This window comes from Chamaea fasciata, unplaced genomic scaffold (genome assembly GCF_029207755.1).
Source record: "Chamaea fasciata isolate MVZ Bird 193981 ecotype frontalis unplaced genomic scaffold, bChaFas1.0.hap1 SCAF_11, whole genome shotgun sequence".
Taxonomy (NCBI): Eukaryota; Metazoa; Chordata; class Aves; order Passeriformes; family Sylviidae; genus Chamaea; species Chamaea fasciata.
This window is the reverse complement of record NW_027094096.1, coordinates 20,514,560-20,529,469: the sequence shown is the minus strand read 5'-3', so window position 1 is coordinate 20,529,469 and position 14,910 is coordinate 20,514,560. Positions and strand designations below refer to the sequence as shown.

Sequence of the window (14,910 nt, the reverse complement as noted above, 5' to 3'; positions counted from 1 at the left end):
TAACACTGTAACTATGAAAAAAAAACTAGAAGAAAATCAGGAAAAGGAAACAAAATGTGTGAGAAACAAATACAAAACCAGCTGGGATCCAAAGCCACTTTCCTCATGTGGGCTATTTTTATATCCATTGCACACTTTATTTTTTAATAACTGCCACACTTGTAAGCAAAAAAGCTGCAAGGTACTCGAAAAGAAGGTAAAAAAGAAGACATGAATGTGGTTTCATCCATCCCCTGATAGGTTTTTTCTTAATATATACTAAAAATATTTAAACCTTAAGGAGATAATTTAAAAATTAGAGTGGGATTGACCAGCTAAGTAAAAGTCTCTATTATCAGCAAATTTCACTCAAGCATCAGCTGTAGGAATCCACATGTCCTCCAGTTATGAATAAAAACTGGAGCCCAGCAATCAGTAAGGAATTTTGCCTCTGTAGCTAACACCACAACCACCCTCACACCACCTGCTTTTTATAAAACCAGTGCCAAGTCAAGACCTAGTTCATATCTTCTAATTTTTCTCCTATTCCAAATCATTTTACTTGCAACACTCATATTAAAACTTGCTAACACTATCAGCAGTAGGAAAACATTTTACTTGGGTTTTTGTTTTTGTTTGTTGTTGGTTTTTTGGGGTTTTTTTAGTTACACTTACCCTAGGCAAAGTTGGCTTTACAGAAGGAAGGACATTTAACATTATTTTTTATGGTTTCATTTAATCTTTAGAGAATAGAAATATAGGGGTAGAATTAGAGGTTTGGGCATGTTATGGAGATGAAGACAAGTGGTTTTCTAAAAAGTCCTGCCTCATACAGATCACTCAAAAAATCCACACCAAAAGTTTTTACAAATCACAAGAGGAAAAAAAAAAATCAAGCAAACAATGGACACTTTACCCCTTTTGCTGACAGATGAACACCCTTTTGTAAACAGCATATTTTCAGACTGCTATTATATATCCCACAGGTTCCATGACTCTGCTGAGGGAATGGATTTCCACCAGACAAACCACAGGCTCCACGGTCAGCCTAAGGTGGATCTCCCGGTAAGAGGATTCTCCCTCCAAGATGCCACAGAAGCTGCCTTTCCGCTGAATTTAACCTAATTAATTGAAATTATTGTCGCTGACTAGCCTGTTACATAACCACAGGAACAATAAACCCTTTTGCCATCGTGCTCATCACCTGAATCGCAGCTGAGAAAAGCGCAAAATCCAATGACCCTGTGCACCACAGCAAGGAAAGCAGACAGGGTTATTCACGGACACAACCTCTGGATGACGCCAAGGGCAAATGTGGGGTACAGGGTATGGAAGGCAGTCAGAGGCACCACTGTCAACTGATCATGGACTTGAACTTCAACTCCTTAATCTGCTAGAAAAGCTACTCCAAATATACCGAAAATGTTACTTTCTGCCTCAGGTCATGCGAACTGGCCTGTCTGCTCAGCATAGCAACACTCGGATGAGAAGAGGCTGGCTGTAGATGTGCCACAAGATACAGTATTGAAAAACAAAAATAGCTGGTTTTGTCATGAAGAAAACTGAGAAAACTGAAGAAACTGAAGAAAACTTTAACTACTTGCAAGTAGTTAAAGGTTTGTAGGGCTTTCTTAGGCCTGTTGCACTCTAGGTTTATATATATATACACCATAATTTTAGAAATGCTTTAAAAAGTTAATAGCAGATTTGTTTTTGTTCCCTCTTATATTGAGAAGCAAACTGTTTAAGCATTAACTACCCTTGACAATGCAATTAAAACCTCACCCATTTTCCAGACACAAATGACCTGCATTTTTCACAGCACAGCCATATGTAACCAAATTCATCTCCATTTTACCTCTCCCTCAATTCCATCTGTAATTCTGAAATCTGAGGGGGAAAAAAAACCCCAAAACACCAAACCAAAAACACCAAACCAACCCCCCTCCAAGAAAACATACCAACAACAACGACAAAACCAACCAAAAACCAAGGCTACCAGAAATCAGTGCCTGGGAGGAAAACGAGCAGGTACCGTGCAGAGGAGGGGTGGCCACCCCCTCAGCTGTGATTCTATGACTTGTAAAGAAGGAAAAGTCAAACAAGTCTATGTGCAAAGTTTTTATCACTGTTCTGCACTCTAAAACAGACAGCAAGCGAATTACAAGGCTGTAAATCCAGGATTATATAAAACCAAAAAACCTCTGGCAGTCATCATCTTTACTACAGGGTATAAATCACAAAATGCACTGATACGAACCCTTGTAAAATCTCTGATGTGGTTTTATACACACTTGGATAGAACAGAATGGTACAAAAACATCTACAAAACACACAGACAATTAAAAAGCAACACATGCAAGGGGGATTTTACTCATTTCACTTAAAATGTTGCTGTTCTACTTCAGGCACGTCTCTCTTTGCTCAAGGAACCTTCACAACAACTAAAACCAGACGTAATGAAAATCATTATTATTACCACCGTTTATTTGAGTAACTGCATCATCCAAAGGATCCCTTTTTAGGATGGGGCCCCCATTGTGCTAAGGCTGCAGAAACACGTAGAACTTCGTTCCTGTGCTGAAGAGATCGTAATCTCACCAGACAAGGTCAATAAACACCAAAGGTCAACAACAAAGTCTCCTGTCCTGTTGTTTTGTTTTAATATATATTCCCTCGGACCATCTGCTACTCTCTCTAATGGACCAAGGTCCTCCAGAGAGTCAGTATCACTGCTGCTGCCAGGTCTGTCCTCCTAGCACACCCATTAAAAAAAGAAATAAATAAATAAAGATTCCTCTTCTGTGGGACACAAAATACACTGAAGAGTTTTCAATGATAATGCAAGTGCTGAGATGTAACACAGCTTTTCTAGACAACCCTGAAAGTGCCAGTTGTTACTGAGTTAAGATGAATACAATGTCGAATATTGTCATCTTTACCTAAATTCAGTAACTTCTCTGGCCAGTGCAATGAAATATTTGCAGTCCCAAATGAGGATTAAATGCTAGCCCCCTTGGTTTATTTCAGAAAAAGAGCCGGATAAAGAGCTGTGTGACAAGTCTAATTGTGTCTGGAAAAAACAAACAATACAGAGCTAATAGTGAGAGAATGGGATTCTCTTATTTTCTAACCACCAACCAGCCTCCTACAGGCAGGTCCTTGCTCAGCCCCAGCGAGCCCAGCAGAAACACAGGCACTGAGCTACACCAGAGCTGAGCAAGCAGGGAAGTGTTTTGCAGGAACATACTGAGAGAGGGAAGGTAAAAGCATCACAGGAAAAGGCACTTTTTCCTGTTCTTGGCTCTGCCTGTTGGGCTGAGTTAGGCAATGCCTTATTAAACAGCTGAAGCTCTAGAAATCTGCAGCCATTATCCTAGTGTGAGGCAAAACGTTACACAGGCACTTCTGCCTGGCTACGATTCTTTCTTCACTCAGCAAATATTTAGTAGATTTAAGGTTCCCAAAACAATTTATATTTTTCCTAGGTGTTACTGAAACAATCCATAGAGCTCGCTTAGATTTGGTTCGAAGTGATAAATAGATGCATTTCCTACAGTGAAGTCCACGCTTTACATATCCTACAATCCTCCTGCACTAAGATAAAATGAGAGAGGGAAAAAGAAGCAAAACCCCTACTTGAAAGTGCTGCATTTTGGAGGATTTTATGGCATTCACATGTTACAACAGAAACAATTGTCCCCCTCCCCCTTTTCAGTATACTCTTTTTCATTTAACCCAAGATGTCTGTCATGAAATCCTCCTAGGAATTCATAGCAAGTTAGGGAACACTTTGCTTTTTGACAAATCCTCTATACTTACGGAATGCAAGTGTTTTCTTCACCCAATTCTTCAACTAAGCTTCCTAATTATAGCACTCTTACAGGATTTCAACATATGCTGGCAGAGGCACTGTGTATCACACTGAATTTAAAGTTGAGGTAGCCAGAGAACTGCTCTTCAAACCCCCTAAAACCACGCACACGATAAGACTGCGCTGTCATTTCTCAACCCTGACACAGTGTGCACTGAGCTGCTTGTGGAAATGAGCCACAGCAACGTATTCCCAATTGTCCTAAGTGCTACTCAGCTTCCACAAACCATCCGAGGGAGGCCTGTGAATTCACCCACTTCCCAAAGAGGCCCTTCCAGCTGACCTCTAGGCAATTTTTCAGTTGACCCCTTGGCAATTTTCATGGGCGTAGCCAGAGGGATGCGTGAGGCAAGGCTGGATTTATTTTAAATAAATGATTTCTCTGATACGAATTAATTTTTCAGTGGAAGATTCCTGTGGATACAGCACTGCAAATATACAAATGCCACGGTGCCAGGGCAAGAGAATAAGGAAGTGTGTTACTCTGTGCCCCAGACCTCCTCCTGGCATCTCCAAGCTCCTTTCCCTACTGACAGCACTGTGCCTACAAACCACAGTGGATTTTTCACCAGATGAGTTACGAGTCACAGAAATATGTGAAACAATTGACTTCACTAAAGCTGCAATGCTTTTTTCTTCAAAAGCAAGCCCAGAGGTTCCTAACTTATGAGTGCTGCATAGCTGACATCTTTTTAAGTTGATGTCACCCACCACAGCTGTAACTTGGCACTTTTAGTAACACTCTGCTCAAGATTTGCCTTCCCTGATGTTTCTCCACTCATGCAGTTGCAAAACGTCCCACATCTATCTTGGGGTAACAACAGAACCTCAGGAACCCTAAAAATGACTATTTTCCCCCATAGGTTTGCTATGTATAGATGCCACGAGTTCTTTACAGAGTGATTTAGAATTTGCGCACATAACACTCCTTTTTCAAAGCATAAATTTAAAGATTTACATAACGGATTAAACTGTCTTCCAAATCAGACAAAAAAATGAGTCCAGGACTTGCTTATGTGCTGCTGAATTTGCTGAACTATAATGTTTCTGATCATTACACTGTCTTCTCCCAGGCTATAGTTTTTGCCCCATGTCTGAGTTCCTTCATGACCCAACTCCCATGAATTCCAGGCACTTGGATGTTAGGACGAAGACATTCCAGAGGATCACATATAGCACTCATTCCTCTTCCAAATATGCCACAATCCACATCCAACTGTGGACAGACTGAAAAGCAGTCTGATGAAAATAGGAAGATTTAACAGAGACAGTCCAAGTGCAAGTCAACCTCAACTGGATAATCCCTGCAACTGCCTTGACATGGGCATTTTGAAAGACAAAAAATTCAGGAGCTCCTTTAGTTTGCATTATGATGAAAAAGAAATTCAACTGAAACACATGGACCATCATAGAGACACGTATGAATAAGAAAAACACCAGCCACTAAACAAAAGAACAAGACAGCAGCAGTTGTTCCTGTGGGCAAGGAGGAGGCCAACCTGCTGAGAAATTCCTGTCAGCTTCAGCAAAAAGGATGTTAAAACAAAACTGGATGGGTCAGTGGAAGCAACTTTGCTCCACGAGAGCCTATTCACCACAGCTCCCAATCTGAGCCAAGAACTGGGACATGCAAGAGTCTGCTCACCAACTGGGGAGGACTTTAAAACAAGAACCTCGTAAACTGCAGCAGCATAGGGAAAACCTTAATAATAACCAAAATCGAACGGTTCAGCAAAAAAGGTTTTTGTTTTTAGAAAAAGTTAAATATAAAAGAAGCCAGGAATTAGGCCAGTGGAAAGGTATGCCAACAATCTATTCTAAGCTGCATTCACAGTCACAAACTCAAACACATACCAGTTACTTGCTTATCGTAAGTAGTATGAAATGTGTACAAGAAAAGGCAGCAACGATCTTGCCTAAAGAGCAGCACATCACCTTGGGGTGTCAATGGTAGGAAATATTAAGTTGTATTTTATCTTCTATTTAGAGCAAAACCCCAGCATCCCTAACGTGGCTTCCATTTGCTATTTACGTAATTAAGTCACCTCCTCAAAGTTCAAATACCCTTAATTACTACTCAGGTTACTCCCAGTTTCCCAGATGGTCAGTCTCCAGAAAACACCATCTGAGCTTCAGCCACTTCTTGGTTAAATCCATTCTGACAGTTTTTTAGTAGAATAATTTATCAGCTGTTAAAATATCTGTTACAAATTTGTTTTCTGTGTAAATCAGGTTCCATGAACTAGGATGGAATTCCAGCCTTTTCGAATGCATTTTAATGTGAAATGCTGACATCAAGTCTTAACTTCATTTGATTATTTTTTCTGTTTATGTTATTAGCAACCAGTTTTTCTGGCACTCTTTCCTGTTCCAGTTCAATCACTCGGTTGAATTACTTGAACTCCTGCTGAACTGCACCAAAAAAAGGAAAATTAACTAATGCCTCATTTGATCTTGTGACCATAAAACTTGTGTTTTCATTCCCTCTTTAACCTTTGACCATCTATTTTCCCCTTAATTTGTGTGTTATGTACCTGATAGTTTTACATTTGTTTCTTTTATTCATGAAAAAAGACTCTGCTCTGATGGTTGATCTGCCCTTTGTTCACTCTAACCACCACTGACTGTTTTCTGGATTCTCATGAGTAAGCACACATTTAAAATCACTTCTTCATAGCCCATCATGTATGTATTATTTGGCTTACTGTATGCTCTTTACCGGAAGTGCATGGCTGTTCTTATAAAAAGTGTCAACCAAGCTAAAAGAGAAAACAGGTTACAAGAGAGTGAAATGGCTAGTTTTGTAAAAGTTCATTTGCCAGTTTCACAGAATCATAGAATCAGCTGAGTTGGAAGAGACCCACAAAGGTCATTGAGTCCAACTCCTTGCCCTGCACAGAACCATTCTCAAGTTACACCATGTGCCTAGATTATTACTTTATTCAAGTCCTCTCCTTTGCACATTGTTACGATGGACTTGAGTTTAACTTATGCTACTGGACTTAGCTTTTTTTTTAAACACTTGTTAAACACCTGAACACAATGATAAAACATTTTGAAAACACATGTAGACTGTAATAAAATATGGTCCATCTACAGCCTAAAGAAATTAAGTATAAGGGGAAGATTTCATGAATATCATTAATGAGGTCAAAGATTCCAATTATGGCTCACATTTGACATCAACACTCTCCATTTGTCTGAATATTAAATTAATGGATTCCAATCCTACGTACATATGCTCAGTATGGGATTCAAATCCTTTGTCTTGAATAGTTTCTTACATTTGTTCACTAAATTACAATAAGAATGCGACACATGACCTTTATTTGTAAATACGGGTGCACTAACCCACTGATTACCAGTTCTGCTTCTGATCACTGGGTGAACTAAAGAGTTGGAAAGCAAATACAGGCTTCTAGCCATGCCCTCCATGCTGATGGCCACACAGGGTCCTGGTTTTTGAAGGCCAGCTGGTCTCTGTTTCTCCTGAATAAATAGAAGTCAGCATCAGCAGTGTCATTCCACACAGCCTACAGACTTCCTATTGTTCTGCAGCGATATTCATTATCTCCCGGCATCGGCACTGCTGAAACTAAGGGCAGCTTTTACTTTTGTTAACTGGAGGTAATGTCAACTTTCTGTTGACAAGAAGGAAACCAGGATCAAGGCCTGATGATACAAGTGACACATTGACATTGTCTCCTGTGAAATCAGCCTCTCTCTTCTGCAGATGGCAACACTCGTGCTGGGACACAAAAGAGCCTGTCCTTGGGTTTCCTCTACAACTTCCTACTTCATGTACACCCAAAAGCCAGTTTAATTTTTTAACTATGCAACAAACTTTGTCAATGTCAAGAAGACTTTACACTGTATTTCTAATTCTTTCACACAATAGAGCAGGAAAAGGGTCAGTTCAGGTTATACAACTTCACCACGGGCATATGGCAGTGAACCCAGAGCAGAAACACAAAATCTCCCTCTCCTCTAAAGCAGATGGCGTGCTGATCAAGTAAGACATAATCTAATACTAACTGCACTACTATTATCTCTTGAACCAACACCAGTATAAAGCAGTAAAGACAGAAAAAACCTAAGGCAGGGGAGGCGAAGCAGAGGAAGACAACAACAACAAAAAAAACCAGAGTAAACCAGCTGTAAGAGGAGACAACCCATTGCAGCAGAAACAGCCTCTTTTCAGGTACATTTAAGATTTAAAACCTAGGAATTGCAGCAGATAAGGAATAGCAATGGCCCTCACTGTTTTAGAAGACGTTTTTCTAGCTTGAGATACTGGCCCAGTTCCCTTTGCTTTTGAACTGCACTGGGCACCTGCCAGGGGCTAAATATCCTGGCTGCTTAGATAATTACATATTTATGATTTTGCCGAGAATTCTTAGTCAAAGCTTATTTTTGAACTGTAAAATGCTTAGAGAAACAGCAGAGAAAGTTCTCTGACAAATGCTACTTCAAAACAGAGCCAACACTTAAATTTTTTTAAAGGACGCTCATTTCCGTTTCAGTTGATTCATTCAGTGGTGAACTTTAATGGCAGAAAAAGGAGAAAAAGGGGTGTTTTCCCTCTCAGTCAGAAAGGGATCTTGGTAGTGTGTTAAACTTGCTCTCTGTAAGAAACAGGAAATTCAAAAACCCTTCCAAAAATGATTCAGAAGAGTGTACATATGATTTTTAATGCTTACCACAGTTTGCACCCTACAATACGATGGAACTTTACTATTGTATCACATTATTAGTAGTACTTCCTCTTCCACACATATAGCACTAACTAAGCTAATTCATGCTGATATCCAATAAACAGAACTGATGCATGAACATTTTGAAAAATAATTGTTTAGCTGCAACAAATTATCACACAACATACTTGACCTTCCTTCATTGATAATAGCATCCACTGATTTCAGAAAGAGCAAAACAGTCCAAATTGTCATGCTGTCAGTTCTTTTAGGCTATTTCAGAACTTGCGACAAATAAATAATTAGGGGTTTCTTTTCCTTTTAAGGCTGCACCCCATAAACTGTGCAACCAACAGACTGAACAATAAATTCCATGAGCACTTTTAGGCCCTACTGTTCAAAGTGCTTTAAGCTTGGTTAGCTTTAAGCATGCAAGTGCTCCTTATTTATATCTCAGAGCTACTCCTACACTAGAAGTTACATGTACGCACATGCATTTGTATTTCAAAGAATAAGGCCTTAGTCTTGCAGGGTTATTTATTTAAAATCAATTATTCCAGGCTCTTGAGGGCAACATCTTTAGTACTGTCAAGTTTCATAAACTCTGGGAAGCAGGGGTCCCTGTTCTTGGTATAATGATAACTGACCTTCCGCTCCACCACCTTGCAAAGAGCTGCTCATCTGCAAATACTCATTTTTTATACCTATAGTGGAGAGATGCCATTCAGCTCCTCTTGAAACAAAGCCAGTTTTGCAATTCCAGTGCAAAAACCTTGGGGCTAGAGGCACAGACCTCCAGCTGTCCTTGGCAGGTGCCAGCAGAGACAAGACTTCCCCAGCAAACCCAATTCTCCAGCTCATTTCCCCTCCCCCTGGTTGTCTTCTTTGTGTGGAAGCATTTTAAGACAATGGCCTGGCAGATCAGTATTTGGATGGGTTTAGCTGCTGGAGAAGCATAGGCTAATAGTTATATCCAGTTCATTCATCTGTCTTCTAAGGAGTGGTAAGGTCACAGGAGGCACCTGAAGGCACCACAAAGGCATTCAAATTAAAAACAACTTGCTGCAATCTTGGGGAAATTTTTGCAGACATCTTCCAGTCCCTTCACTTTGGAGTGACTTATTCCTCCTCCCCAGCTCCTCCAAGCCCCCCTGCTGTCTTCTGAGCCAAATCCCCTGCAGAGGTAATTACACTGAAATGTTGCACCCATGGAATTTCCTGGCCCAACAGACACAGTGCCTGCAGAGCTGTCCTGTAACATCTCTTATGTGTAGGAACAGTTGACATAACACACAATAGGTGTGTTACACCCTCGAAACACAGTATAATGTATTCACCTAAAAGTGGGCAGCACTGGAAAGAATGGATATAAATCACCCACTTGGTATTCCCCCAAGACTGCGAGGACATGCCTCAGCTTGCCTGGGGACTTGGTAATTTTGTGTTCACTGCCTATCCTCAGACTTCACCTGTGCCAGCTTGTAATGAACAGCAACATCCTCTATTCTCTTCTGCATGAGACCTTTTTAACTGATCAGGATGTCAATCTTTGTCAAACCACCCATGTGAAGGCTTAGAGCCCTGACACAGTGTTTTCCAGGATGCCTGTAAGGCCACCACGTTGTCCTCCTTCAGTCCTTCACAGCCCCTTCTGCTTACCTCTGCAAAATTAAACTCATCCCAGCAAACTGTCATAGGAGAGTCACAAGCTGGTAGCTCCCACCTTTCTGTGTCTTGTACAGTCCATTCTCTATTTCTATATTTAGATATATGTCTATATGTGTGTATAAATAATGCACATATAAGCACGCTCCTTTATTCCCACACGTATTTATGTGCACACACACAAACCTGCTTCAGTGACTTGCAAAGACAGAAAGGCAAACTGGTTTGCTTCCAAAACTCACAAAAAAGCCTTCCAAGACACAATGGAAAATCTCTCTTGGGCAAGCTACCTGTTCCACCAATAATAAGAAAATTTATTTGCTAAAGCCCTTGCTGAAATCCTGATGTCATCTTTTGCTTAGACCAAAGATCCAGGACTTTACGTTTTTATTTCCGACACATTCATTAATTCTTGTGTCCACAGATTAACTACCCAGTTATCAGCTTCTAAATGAACCTTCAAAATCCTACAAAAGTAGCAGTAGACGCTTACTTTCCTGCAATTACGAGGGCTTTTTTATTAAGCCTTTGCATCTTTCCTTTAACATTGTGAGGAACATTAAATTTGGCTGGAAGAATGGAAGTAGAACTTACACCCACTGAACAGAGCCATGCTATATCACCACATAAATATTTAATTTCCCAAAGAACTGCCAACAATTACAAAAGGTTTTAAGGAATAACAAGCATTTTGCCATATTTGGTTAATCAGTTAACATATACATATGTTTATATATCATAACAATACGATACAAAAAATAAGCTCCTTTTAAGTACCTTGAAACTTGAAAATCTACGAAAACAATAGAAGAGGATGAAGTATGTGTAAATTGTTATTTTGAGGTTTTTTAACACTAAGAAATGGAACTGAAAATCAGGATTAAAACATGACCAAAAATGCTACAACCATTTCTCAAAGGAATCAGAAATCAATTTCTTATTCAAATATATGTGTCGGACATAGGCAACCATGGTTAAAGCAAGTCCTGTTTGGGAAATGTACACAACCTGGTCTCTTCAGCAACCTCTGGCCCACACTTCGGTTACACACAGCAAAGAGAAAAACATAATAAAAACCTATAAAAGTCTTTTTTACTGTACAGGTTTAGTTATGATTACTTTGGGGATGGTAAAAAATGTGTCTAGCTTGTCTCTTAAATCTACATTCAAACTATTTCAAAGTTAATCAGAGGTGAGTAATGGTTTAGAAATCTCTTGAATGCTAAAGTATAACAACTTATAGCACAAAAACAGCCCTCAAAGAAAAGAGTGGGGAGTACTTCTCTGCAAGTAACAGCTCAGTATGTTTTATGATCACTGTAACAACTACCATGCCCTTGAGACTGTGCAATTCTGAATTTCTAATATAATTTGTAGGGGGAGAATTAGGACAAAATGCAGTAACATTTCAAGTACAGTCTTACAGTATTTTAAAATTTTATGAAGTACAAGGACTAGGTTAATATGAAATGAGTCATGTTTTTAAGAGAGGCAGTAATACAGATCAGTATCTTAAATCATAACTGAAATAACACTCAACCACTATGAAATAAAAAGAAAACAGAGTAGCTTTTTGCTGGAAAAAGGTCAACAACAACAATGAAGATTTAACAATACTAGAAAAGGCTGAGAGCACTGTTCATTATCAGGACTGAGAAGTTAAAATACCAGTCTGAGTGACCAGGTAAACACTTCTTTTTCACTCCACAACTCCATTCCCACTAGCTGAAGTTCATCCCAAATTAATATAAACTCTGAGCCCAAAAACCAGACTATTAAACAACATACATGCTTGGTGCAGATCTTCTGATTTCACAGGTATATCTGCTTTACTTTGTGACAAATATATCACATTTCACTCCATGATGTCTTTGGGAGTTAACAGAATCGCTTACTACCTCAAAGTAAAGGAAACTCTCCATCCAAGCATCCAAGCAAACTCTTGAGCATGATTTCCCTGACAGGGCAAAGACAGTGGAGTTGCAAAGGTATAAATGAAACTGTAATTCATTTACATATTCTATAGATCCATTTCCACATGCAAACCAAAGGAAACCAGCTCAGCTCTCAGATCCAAAACTGAGTTTTCAAAGCAAGCAGTTCAAAATATTCCCCCTTTAACTTCTGTACTGAGCACAATGATGCAGAGATGCTTCAAACACAGAACTCAGTGCTGGCACTTTATGCATTTACTTCTTAAGGCTAATGCTGAAGGTACCACTCTGTACAACTCAACTGTGACAACATAAGACACCAAAACTGCTAAAAAGGGGTTGTTTGATCAAAGCTGAAGCAGTAAGCTCCAGTCCTTCCCTTCAGGCCTCAGCTCTGCTTTCCATCTGCACAGCTATCAGGAAGCACCAGCAAACCATAAGGACAGCCTGAAAAATATGAATTTGCAATAGTCTGTAACATTCCAGAGATGGAATAAGAAGATTGCCCCTTTCTACAAAAGCTAAGATTTTTACTTGACTGCTCTTACACTGACAAAGGGGCTGAAGTAAAACACACCTGACAATGCAGAGCTGGTTCTGGTTTCTTTCTGGGAAAAGCTGTTAGTATTGAAACAAACTGCAGAGAGCACCCAAGTGGGGGCTACATAACACTTGGCTTGGCTACAGCTCACCCAAACAGGCTCTTGGCCAAAAGAGGAAGCAACACCAGTCACCAACAGGATGAGCTGTATTACTGTCAAGTCACACTTCTCACTTCAAAATTAACATGCTGCCCTACTTTCCACAGGATAAAACCAGGTGCAATTGTAATATTTTTGTCAAACAGCATAATGGTCTAGATGTTCCTTCAAAAATGAAAATAATCCACCTGAATACTAAAAAGTAGTTATTCTAAAAATACTCTTTGCAGTGTAAGCCTGCTAATGGCACGTGTGCAGAGGGAAACCACACCACCTTTAGCCAGTTAAAAAGGTACTTACCATTGGCAGTGCATTGATATGCAGAAGTTTTCCTTTCGGGTGCCTCTTGCCACAGAAGGGTGACGCTGACAGGGAAATAAGGAGAGAAAATAGGCAATGTTAGTGTTTATTATTTTTAAAACAGTGTTGTTAACACGCAGTGAAATGTTACCATTTCACCTTCCTGGCTCTCCCAGCCTGCTCAGAGCAGAGCTCAGGCACAGCACAGAGCTGGAGCTCTGCACTTATCCTGTGCTCCCTACATCACAGAGCTGGCTCCTGCAGGGAGCCTGGCACACAGAGCTTTGAACAAACACCAAATACTGCTGCTGAATGAACACCTGCACCTCCAGGCCTCTGGATGGTCACAGCCATTCAGCAGGAGCACACACACACACAACAACCTGGGCAGAAGCAGCCTGATGTCTGCATTTTGCTTCAGCTCTCAGCAAAAAGCTTCAGGAAGGCAACTAGGCAACAATTTTGCCCATGCCAAATTTCTTCTGGAAATAAACCACAGCTACGGACATCTAAACACTTTGAAAAGCCCCAAACAAAAATCAAAATTCCAGTGGAATGACTTCCAAAATGGTTACATCCACTTCGAAGCAGTAAAAGAAAAAGAAATTTGTTTTCCTAACACATCTTGCACTAAATAACTCAATTTATATACACAGGTGTGCCTATGAGCCCAAAGAGTTACCAGCTCCAGCAGTGACCTCAGTATTTAAAAAAACCCACCAGCTCACACTAATTGCTAGCAATACTTGACAGCATGTAAATAACAGAAATCTGCCTAGTGCAAAATTCAAGAGAAATCTTGCCCACCTTTAAAACCCAAACAAAAACATAACCCAAACAAATTCACACTCTCCTACATTTTAGCTATTTTCTTTACATGTCAATAATAATTTTATGCACCCAACAATCGAATAACCAAGTATAAGCACACAGCTTTTGACATCCAAATGTGAGGTAACTCCATCCACTGCAACATCCATTTTTATTCAGCAGTGACAAACAATTTTTATCCACACTAATATTCCTGAGTGGTTGTCCGCCGTACAAATACTTGCCAGACGACTTTTCTTTAGGACATAATCTAATCGCCCACTCAAAGAGCAGGAAGGGTGACAGATGGACATGGGTGACTAATGAAGTATTACCAGACTATTTTTAGATTAAATTCTTTACCAAGCATCTGCAACCTGTGGTCAAAAAAACTTTTACTATGAGTAAAGAATAACTATGGCTTGTGGGACTCATGATTAACACGAGGCTCTCACGTGCAAATTTCAAGCTCAACCAGCAGGAAATCATTCATTATAGAGCCATTTTTGGATCCAGCCAAAAAAAAAAAAAAAAAAAAAAAAAAAAAAAAAAAAAAAAAAAAAAAAAAGCTACAGCATTTGGGCTTATTTTATTCTTAGAAGATCCCACAAGGCAGGCAGAAATATCACCTTCACAGTGCAAGCAAGAGGCACTGCAGATGATGCTGAGGACTTGAAAGAATTTGCAAACATGCTCTTATTTCCTTGCTTAGTTGTACTAGTGCTGCAGAAAATATGTAAATCGGCTGAGTGAAACTCCACTCCTCAAGAGGTACAGTATTCTATGCAAGGCTACTCAGAAAGCTTTTTTTCTGCTGGAGCTGCCAACCACCTGAGAAGAGAAAGCTTTAACACCCGCTCTGCAGACCCCATAAAAACATTATTTGCTTATAACAAGAGTTTTCCTTCAAAACAGAATAAAACAGCAACCAACCAATATTCTTTTGAGAACAG

The 14,910-nt window shown here is 39.8% G+C and overlaps 1 protein-coding gene across 4 annotated transcripts in view; it reads right to left on the bottom strand.

Moving 5' to 3' along the window:
* Positions 1 to 14,910, bottom strand: part of TBL1XR1 (TBL1X/Y related 1) — a 109,898-nt gene that overhangs the window by 49,133 nt on the left and 45,855 nt on the right. For all 4 annotated transcript variants that reach the window (XM_066193584.1, XM_066193583.1, XM_066193585.1 and 1 more), the window contains exon 2: positions 13,148 to 13,212. The gene's annotated coding sequence lies outside the window, so the exon portion shown is untranslated. The remainder of the gene's footprint in view (positions 1 to 13,147; positions 13,213 to 14,910) is intronic.